The following is an 11,522-nucleotide window of genomic DNA, read 5'->3' on the forward strand; positions in this document are numbered from 1 at the left end:
ATTTTTTCTGCTTATTTTGTATATATTTCTTTGTGCAATGATTCTACAGTTTGTGCCTATATATTCATTAATTATGTATAAATAAATCATCAAATTTTTAAAACGATTCATGCAGTAGTTATTGTTTTTAATCCCAAAAATAATTTCAAAGAATAGTTTCGAAACGAAGTAATAATTTTGAAGACAAACATATATTTTTTTCTTTGAAGTTTTAAACCATCTCTATTTTCGACTCAAGACGACGAATCAAACGCTCATTTGTTTGATCGGAATGAACGTAAGCCCTTGAATCATTGTGGACATTTACTGTACGACAAAGCTAGCTATTTATGTGATGCCATTGTTCAAGAGACCAAAATAGGAGAAGGCTACATGTCTCGCGATATATCCGTTATTAGTAACATTTCTGGTTTTAATTAGTGGGATTTCAAGTGCCAAATATTTTTCACAATTACCGGAAAACTGATATGTTATTGTAACTGTTTTACTTTATTACTAGCGACCCGCCCCGGTTTCGTACGGTGGCAAAAACTATCAGTGTTCTTCTGTCGTTCAGTTTCTTCTACTAAATTATGCATGTATGTTGCGTAGTTTTAAAGATCTAAGCATACAGACAGCAGGAAGCATGTTTGTTGTATATTATGCAAGGATTATCGCTTAACGAGTTTGTCTAGTATCTGAATTTATGGTTTAAAATATATAGATAATCCCCTTCTTAAATAAATATATCAAGGGGCAAATCTAGTTGTACGACTCGTAATGAGTGAATAATAATATGTTAGAGGAAAGGAATAATATTTTTGAATCGATATGAAATAGTTTAATGGCAAGTGATGTCGAGCTAACTTGGCTCTTTTAGGTTCATTAAGGCTCTCTAAAAACCTTGACTATGAGTATAAAACATACATATACACATCATGACATGATACAACACAACACGTCACGATGCGACATATCCCGACACTATTGATACATCAAATTCAAGGCACAGAAAGAACTGGTTGTACGATAGTTTGATGAGGGATTCAAATTTGAAAGCAAATAAATCGATATTGAATGCATTTAAATTAGATGTTTCATATTTACGAGATTGTTTATCATGTGCGATGGAAACAAGTGTCATGTTGATCGAGCGTAATTATGGCTATAATAATAAATAATTTAATTAATATGGTGCATTCCTTGTGGATCTCCCGACCGTGCCTCGGAGATCATGTTAAGCCGTCGGTCCCGGTTGTTATCATGTACACCTGATAGCGATCGTTACTCATATCAGGGAATATATCCGCCAACCCGCATTGGCGCACCATGGTGGATTAAGATCTGATCCTTCTCCTACATGGGAGGCCTATACCCAGCTGTGGGATATTACAGGCTGAGGCGTGAGTTAAATTAATAAAGCTTGAAAATTAAATTAGTAGTCAATAAAATGCTTTGAAAAAAAGGTTTTGACATAAATGTTGTACAACGGTATACGTTAACCTACATGTGTAAGTCTCGCTCTGAGTTGGAATCGTTTCATACACCAGAAAATATGTTAGAGATATTATCTTATATCTTATATTAGTAGATTTAAATTTATTAGCATGAAAAAATTCAATATTTCAACATGTTTTAATTGTAGTAATTACTTACCAAATGGTTCAATTACATAGTTTTAGTCAGTACCAACTCGTTACAACTTACCTGAAACAAAAAAATATCAATTCATTACACAAATTAAGGAACTTAAATTATAATCGCAAAGTATTGTGTCGCACGGTAACTAAAGTATTTGATCTAATATTTTATATAACTATTATATAAAATATATATTTATCTATATATTAATACATGAAACAAAAACTGTACCCCTTTTTACGAAAATTGCGCAGACGGAGTATGAAATTTTGAACAAGATAGATTTGAATAGATAGATTATAAGTATAGTTTATATAGAAGGAGTGCAGAACGCTAATATTTTTTTAAATTATACATAAAACATACATTAAATCAATTAAAAAAAATTACACACACTACCATGTATTTGGCACACACACATGCATTTATTACTGTTTATTATTCTAGAAGTCTTTGACAACAGAATCTTAATAATGTTTAAACTTATAACTCAATTACGGTCGATCGGGGTAGTAACTATATATAAAAGTCCCAAGATAATACACGAATTTCAAATTATGTAACTGTATTTTCAACACACACATCTTAATTATGAAAAATAAAAAAACAACCTGTTGAATACAACGCATTTTGATGATTTCTTACAATTAAAACATAGAAAGTGAAAACTTAAAAGGACGTATGGAAGTACAAAGTAAAATCACTTAAATATTAATAGTTTTAAATGGAACAATGATAAACATTGTATTAACACACAAAGTAAAGACTATAAAGTTTTAATACTTAGTTTCTGGCTTTCTAACAGAACTAATACGTTGTTTATGGGAATTGTTACTAATATTAGAAGTATTAATTTTTTTTATAAATATTGTGAATAAATTTTTAGTTAAAAAGCATCGTATAATAGTAGCAACATGACAAAGAAGCATATATGCGTTGAGTTTTTCAATCGCAATGATCGTTCATTTATTCATTTAACAGGTGCGGCACAACAGGTTCCTACTCAAAATATGGAGCAGCCCGACTGGGGTAACATCGACCTTACAGAAGATCACAGCTAAATTATACTTTTTTCAAGCAGCGTTCTGTTCCTGTTCCTGTTTGTCGATCTATATATATATATATATATATATATATATATATATATATATATATATATATATATATATATCATAAATGATTATTTTGAATAAGTTCTTGTGCGCACGCTTTGATCGAATCTGCATCCAAGCATATGGTAACTTTAAGAAGTAATTAGAAATAAGTACTGGGGTAGTAGATAAAGAAGGGATTCGCGTGATAGTAAGCGGCTACCGTAGACTATGAACGCCTGCAACAACGGAAGTATCCAGGCTCTTTGCTGGCTTTACGCCTAACCCTTTCCAGGAGCTCTAACAATCTTACTCATATCCGCAATACAACACTATTTGAGAACAATATTATTTGTCCATGATCTTCTGTAAGGTTCAGGTACTTTACCAATTAAGCTGCTCCAGATTTTGAACGCAATATATTCTGCTCTACTCAAACAAAAAAATCTATTTTGATTACGAGTTGGTTCAAATATATTCCACTTATATAACAAGATAGTTTAAAATCGATATGTTTACCCAAAACTTTACCAACGGCAGATGAGGGGTGTAATGTAAATGACGTCACAACATCATTGCTAAGCACTATAAACAGCCATGATTGGTAGCCAGTTAATTAATGCGCATTCATTTGCATTTGTTTCCAGATGAGTGACCAGTACGGTGTTTTGTAACATCCGCTACGGGTTTAAATATTTTCAACCGACTTTAAAAAGGAGGTTCTTGATTCGACTGTATGAAGTAAAACTTTTTTTACACACGCTTGATTGGGGAGTAAGCTGGTTAATGCGTGACGAGAGTGTTACGAAAAGTGTGATCGGGCGAGGCGAACGGGAGTTGAGAGGGAGATATAAGTTAGTAAAGATAGAAAGCGAGTTACGTTTCGTAAGTTTTACTTTAGTTGTGTGGTCTTTAGCAAAAAACGAGTAGGCCTTAGCACACTTGTTTTTTTTATATTTGTTGCATCATAACTTTTTACTGGATGTTCTGATTTTGATAATTCTTTTTTTTTTATCGGAAACTGGTGCTTGTCGTGTGGTCCAAATATTTATTTTTATTTTATTATCAGAACGGTTTAACATATTTGTTATTTAGCTTAGATCGTTTTAATTGGATTCAGATCTGACGAGTACATTTTGAGTAAGCCTAATAATACTTAGGTTGATTGAGTATTTAAACAGCTACCTACGTTGTATTACTTGCCAATGTAAATTGAAGTCAGTTTTTATTTTCGTTTGCGAGTTTATTATTGCATTTTAATATTCATCCCTAACATAAAACAATCCGCTACTGAGATAAAGCCACGGGGAAAAACGAATATGTTTATTCAATAATAATATTTAAAATTCAAACTTGCAAAGCTGTTTAAAATTTTCTCAACGAATTTCCTTGAGAAACTGTTTTTCAGCCATCTGCAATAATTCCCACGACTTTTTCTCTTCGAATTTACTGCGAACTTAAATAAACAGTCCGAGATTTTCTTAGGAACGTTCTTTTATATGTCTTAAGAACTATAAATAGGGTACTCAGAACAAATGTTTTTTATCGACAGCTATTTTTTCTTTATTACAAAAAGAAGAATGAAAATAACATAAAAAATAAAGCGTTATCGAACACAGAATAAGTATATTTTTCTTCGAATTATTTAGTTTTTTAAAAAAATATGAAAATATATGTAGCATTAAAACTTCTACGACCGAACGTTATTCTTACAGTTCATGTCAGAATAGGGATAATCAGTTTCATTTTGTTTTAACGGTGTAATGGCTTCGGTTATTTCAAATACACATTTCGAATAATTCTGCTTAGAATAGAGGCGGAAAAACACTGTACACTGTGTTCAGACACTTGTTCTTAGACACCCACAAAATGGAGTTTTGAGAGTAGATGTGAAAATGATGAAAGTCTACGAAATGTTGTTTTATTGAAGGTACGGTAAAGCGGGGAAAATTTTGCTTAAAATTTGCGCAACCCGATTTTAACCTTATGGTAAACCAAAGTTACATAATATTCAGAAATATTTTTGCATTGTTGTGGTGAGTAAAGTAGCCAAAGCTTCTAGAAACGGTGAGGCATAGAGTCAGCAACGAAATGATGCTGGTGTTGTAGACGTCCATAGACTGTGGTATGATTTTACCACTTAACGTGAAGTATTGTTTGTTACCATTGTCGTATATAAAACGAATCTCAATACAGAAAATAACTGACAACAAATATGTAGAGGAAACAGTAAAAACCAGGAAACGAGCAAGCGGTTTACTGGATTTTAAATGATCATTGGGGACAACGCTAATGAAATGTAGTACTGAAAAAAAGGACAGAATAAGTTGACTTCCGGTTCTGCCGCTCAAAGTACATCTCGCAACTATACTACCTACTTCATATCGATTTCCTATGAGTACGCTTCTAGCCCGTTCAAACAAAGTGTATATATACCAGTCAATTATCGACTTCTACATAGAAGAATAATACTTTCCCGAAGATTTCCTAATTTTACAATTGGAATACTGGTTATTTCGATACTAACTGTGGTCAGAACTTTTTTGCACGATAGCCTTGCTGTTCTGTAAATAAAACTATAAATAACTGACTGTAATATAAAATATCAAGCAAGCTTAAGATGAGCTTAACGTTCAAAGTTTTCTGTATATTACGGGTTTCAAGAATGAGGGCTATGATGTCTTGGCCGAATTTTAGGATAAAAAGTATCTAATGTCTTTGCTCAGAATATGATTTTAAATCATATTGCTCCATTATAATCTATACAAATAAATAAAATTGCAATGTCTGTTTGTAATATTAAAATAACAGGGTTCCGCAAGGTGGCGTGTTGTCTCCGCTCTTATTTTCGATCTTCATAAATTCAATAACTCTCCGCATATCTTCTCTCTACCACTTGTATGCCGATGATCTTCAAATTTATTCTCACGCTAAGTTGACAGATTTACCTACGTCAATAAGCAATTTAAATAATGACTTGAAGAACATATATAGATGGAGTAACTCCTACGGATTAAACATAAATCCCTCAAAATGTCAAGTCATTATTATCGGTAGTCCTAAGCTTGTGTGTCGAATAGATTGGTCACTTATACCACCAGTCGTTTATAACAACGCCGTAATCAGTTACAGCGACACAGTCAAAAACCTCGGAATTATCTTCGATAGACATCTTTCTTGGGCACCTCAGCTGAGTGAGATGAGCCGTAAACTATTTGCAGCTATCGGATCACTACGACGACTGCAATATTTCCTCCCTTTGCCTACCAAAATCACATTAGCACAGTCACTCCTTCTACCGATTCTTGACTATGCTGACACTTGCTATCCTGATCTTAAAGAGGAGCAATTAAATAAGCTTGAGCGCCTTCAAAATCTTTGCATACGGTTCATATTTGGTCTTCGCAAATATGACCACGTTTCCGAATTTCGCAGTTGTCTCAAGTGGCTTCCGATTCGCTTTCGCAGGAATACTCACATACTCTCGCTACTATATTGTATACTTTTTCATTCTGATACACCTCTGTACCTTAAGGAGCGTTTCAAGTATCTTTGTAATACACACGAACGCACCCTTAGATCTGAGTCTACTTTGATGCTCGAAATCCCAGCTCACACTACTTCTTTTTACTCCAATTCTTTTTCAGTTAAAGCTGTTCAACTTTGGAACGCTCTACCTCTTCCTATAAAACAAGCCCAATCCCTGTCTTGCTTTAAAAAATACCTCAAGGCGCACTATTTGTCACTTAGTACGTCATAATTGTTTTTATCTCTGCATAACATATTGTAGGAGTATCGCTTCACTTGTATTTTGTATTCTATGCTATTATTCATATTATATGTATTTCGTTTATATGTAGGTATAGTATTTTTATGCGTATGTATATATATGTGTATGTATGTCTGTGTATATATATATATATATATGTTTGTATGTATGTATCTATGTATGTATGTATGTATTGTGCTGTATATGTATGTGTATTTATACTCGATAGTTTGATATTGTTCTAGGTGACACTAATTGTCACTTCTCTGTATACACTTCCCCTACCGCTTTTTCACTACGCTGTGTCCTATATGCCCAAAGGTTGTCTGGAAGAGATCGCTACTCTAGCGATAAGACCGCCTTTGTACACTGTTTTATTTTTATTTTATTTTTATTTGTGAATGTTATTGTGTTGATTGTTGTTGTGTACAATAAAGAGTATCTATCTATCTATCTATAACAGTTTTTTACTAAATGCATGTATACACGATACATATACCAAAATAACCTTTTTCACAATTTTTGTCTGTCTGTTTGTCTGTCTGTCTGTACCGGCTAATGTCTAAAACGGCTGGACCGATTTTGACGGGACTTTCAATGGCAGATAGCTGATGTAATAAGGAGTAACTTAGGTTACTTTTATTTTAGAAATTTATTTATTTTATAACTGCGAACTGAACAATATCTTATTTATTAAATTCCACGCGGATGAAGTCGCGATCACAGCTAGTATATACATATAAACAAACAATCATAGAAAACTTATATTTTCAATGTCGATTTCAAAGTGTTCTTTAAAAGAATCGTCCAAAATTGAACCTATTATACTAAAGTATTATTACAGTTTTACTACAAGAACAGATGCGATAAATAGCTCCTTATTAAATGTATCAAAGTTCTTAAGTATTAATTTTAAAGTATAATAAATTGTTTTCTTTATTCATTCCAGTAGCAATTGTCTGAAGACCGATTTTAGACGGCTTTAAAAATCCAACTTAAAACTGAATCTTCAAGTAATACTATTTGAAAATGTTCCAAACATATCCATCAGGTTTTATTTTATTTCCGAACATAAAATTCATAAAATATATCATCATTACAGCCTATACAGTCCACTGCTGGACATAGGCCTCCACAAGTTGACGCCAAAAATAACGTGAACTCATGCGTTTTGCCCATAGTCACCACGCTAGGCAGGCGGGTTGGTGACCGCAGTACTGGCTTTGTCGCACCGAAGACGCTGCTGCCCGTCTTCGGCCTGTGTATTTCAAAGCCAGCAGTTGGATGGTTATCCCGCCATCGGTCGGCTTCTTAAGTTCCAAGGTGGTTGTGGAACCTTGTTATCCCTTAGTCGCCTCTTACGACAAAATATATTGTAAACAATTATTTATTCTATTGGTAACTAGCTTCTACCCGCGACTTCGTCCGCGTGGAATAGGAACAATTCCGTTATACATAATTTTTGCGAAACTGTAACTGTTTATTCATCGCACACGGCGGAAGCACTCAAAAAGAAAAAAAAAAACAATTGTGAAACATTATTCATTAGTGCTTCGCTCCTACTGATCAGCGTGATGATATATAGCCTATAGCACTCCTCGATAAATGGGCTATCTACCACTGAAAGAACTTTTCTAATCGGACCAGTAGTTACTGAGATTAGCGCGTTCAAACAAGCAAACTAACTCTTCAGTTTTATAATTTTAGCATAGATATCCATTTCCGTTTAAATTTTCATAACATCGTACACTGTTTTGACTACCAATAAAACTAAGGAATAAAAATTAATATCTGACATTCAAGTACGCACATATCTTTCCGGACAAGGTATAAGGGATGAAACAATGTATGAAAGAATTTTAAAAAAAAATGATTTTACGAAAAAAAATATGACAGTACAATATACGGACAGTTAAGTACATATATGTTTTTACTCTCATGTACAAACATCATAGCTAAACAGTAGATACAGACTTTATGTATCGTCTAAGGTATTTTGAAACGAACCTAGCTATATGGGAGAAAATTGTAAAGAAGGTTTTCTAAGCGATCGTATTGAACATACTCTTAGACACCCCGGAGCGTCGGATAAAGCACTCAATAGCGCGAAACGTATGTCCTCATCACGGTAATACATAAGAAACTAAAAGAGGGAGCTACTTCAGAAAATAAAAGGAAAGGAAGGCGTCCAACTAAGTTATGGAACCATTGGGTGCTTCGGTAGATATGCATGTAAATGTATATGTTGAACGCACTTTTCACGGATGTCTTTTCCTAAGTTAGGCAACACAATTCCTCTTCTTAGCTAACAGTTGGCGGTTGAATAAATATATATATATATATATATATATATATATATATATATATATATGTGTGTGTGTGTGTGTGTGTGTGTGTGTGTGTGTGTGTGTGTGTGAGTGTGTGTGTGTGAGTTTTATTAACTTTGTTTGTTTGTAGAGGGTAATTTTCGCAAGTACTGATTCGATCATGAAAATTCTTTCACTGACAGAATAATAGTATATGTAAATCAAGTCGGAGAAATGCGAGCAGAATGAAAGCTTTACTATATATTTGCATCACAAAAATAATAATTAACGTCCAATGAAGTGGGCACGGGTCGGCTAGTATATAATAATTCAATCATTTCATTTTATTACACATAACATCCAGACTTGAGGCGTGAATCTTACTCGCAATTCCTGAAGCAGAAAACAGAGTCACAATATGTAACGCCAACGTGCTTGCTAGTCATAACCATATAAACATGCTTTATTTTTTAACAGGATTTAGCCTGTAACGTTCCACTGCTGCAGGCCTAGCATGCGCGCCACGACAAAATTTTGTCTACCCCTTTTCTCGTATTATCTCTCTATGTCTACAGTAGCTAACATGCGTGCACGCGATACTCTTCTCGTTACGTCAAGAAGAGATAATCATTAAATTTTAGTGATCTGTGATATTTATCTCTACGGAAGCTAACATGACATCGTAATTTTGTCGAATTTTGTCGTTTTAGGAAGAGAAACTTCTCGTCTTCAATATTATCGACGAGAAAGACGATAAATAAAAAATAAATAAAACCGGGTGCCAATTTTTTGTATACCATGGCGTTTCCCTATTATAATTATATAATTTCAGTATACGAAGAGCGGGAAATGCGAAAAGTCGAGTGAAGTGTGCCATATAATGACACAAAAAACGTATTTGCGCTCTGTTGCTTTTTATTCTAAATAATAATAATAATAATACTTTATTTCAGACCAAAGTATAAGTCCATATTGGGTTAGTACAACAAGACAAGACAACATTCAGAATAAAAAACAAAACAAAATTATATTTAAAAAATCAGTAACTAAAAATAAAATTAAATAGAATAAAAGTAAAATCAATAATAAAAAAAAAAAATCAAAAATTCAAAAAAATTTAAAAATTAAAAAAAAAAAAAACAAAGCGTGATAGAATTACAATTATCTAATGTGCGACAAGATATAAAGCACAACACGAGCATATTGTTTTACATATATAATTAAATTCATTTACTTACGCCGTTTTATTTTCCATATTAGATTTTTTAAATTAGATATACAATTTTTATCTTAGCCAAAAGGCCGAGAACATTGTTAAATAAAACATGTGTCACTCGTTTGAAATTATACAAACGTTGGCTCATCCCGGTTTGGCACGATTGGTCAATAACCTTGTAAATTCAACTTTACGACATAAGAAATAAGAATGATATTCAGTTGTGATTATGGTTGATAATGTTTCTCTACTCGACAAGGCGAAGTCTTCGGAAGAGAATTTTGTCTCTCGTAGTGCGCATGTTAGGGTAATCGAGAAAATACTCGATGTAGACATTATCTCTCTCTCTCGTCAAGAGATATCTCGTTGTATGCATGCTAGGCCGGCTGGGCATAGGCCTGTTTCTGAATGAAGGAGGCAGGATATTTTTTTATCAATACTTTTAACCGTTTTTCTGACGGGAAATTTTATAGTCGGGTAAGACATAATTCTAAGTAAATTTATTTAAAATAAGATTAGGTTGCGCCTGTGGGATTTTTCCGCATCACTGAGGAGCAACAAATCTGTTCGGGATGATAGGTAGACGTTTTGGGGTTTTAAGCTGCGTGCATACCAAATTTCATGGCGATCGGTCTAACGGATGAACCGCGAAAAAGAACCAAATAAACTCACTTTTAACCGACTTCCAAAAAAGGAGTAGGTTTTCAATTCGATCGTATTTTTTTTTAATGTATGTTACTTCAGAACTTTTAACTGAGTGGACCGATTTCGACAAAAAAAAATTAATCGAAAGGTGGTGTGTGTCATTTGGTCCCATTTAAGTTTATTTGAGATCTAACAATTACTTTTTGAGTTATATCTAATAATGGCGCTTTTACTTGACAATTTTTTTCATCGACCTACGTTGCATTATACCGCATAACTTTTTACTGGGTGTACCGATTTTGATGATTTTTAATTTAATTTAAAGCTGATGTTTATCATGTGGTCACATTTAAATTTCATTCAGATTTGATTACAACATTTTGAGTAATTTTTAATAACGCGTATTTACTTGACTATTTTTTCGTCTACCTACGTTGTATTTTACTTGTCGATGTAATTGAAGTCGGTTTTTTTCGTATGGCAGCAAACACAATTAAATACAATAATAGATATAGTCATCGCCAACCCGCATTAGAGCAGCGTGGTGGATTAAGCTCTGATCCTTCTTCTACGTGGGGAAAGAGGCGAAGTCGGTTTTTTTTTTTGAATTTGTAATATTAGCAAGGAAAGAAATATCGTTAAGTAATTATAGTACCTAAATATTCAAAATAAATCAGGGAATATGATGTATACGAATTATTTATTGTCATTGAAACTTTAGATGACCCCTGATACACTAGATGACCCTTTGAATTTCATATCAACTACATTATATATTTGTGAAAAATATGGACAAAACACTTTCTGAACGCACCTATAAATATTTGACAGCCAATTGACATTTTTTTTTTTGGAAACATTTTTTGTTGGAAAAT

This window comes from Melitaea cinxia, chromosome 21 (assembly GCF_905220565.1).
Source record: "Melitaea cinxia chromosome 21, ilMelCinx1.1, whole genome shotgun sequence".
NCBI classification, from domain to species: domain Eukaryota; kingdom Metazoa; phylum Arthropoda; class Insecta; order Lepidoptera; family Nymphalidae; genus Melitaea; species Melitaea cinxia.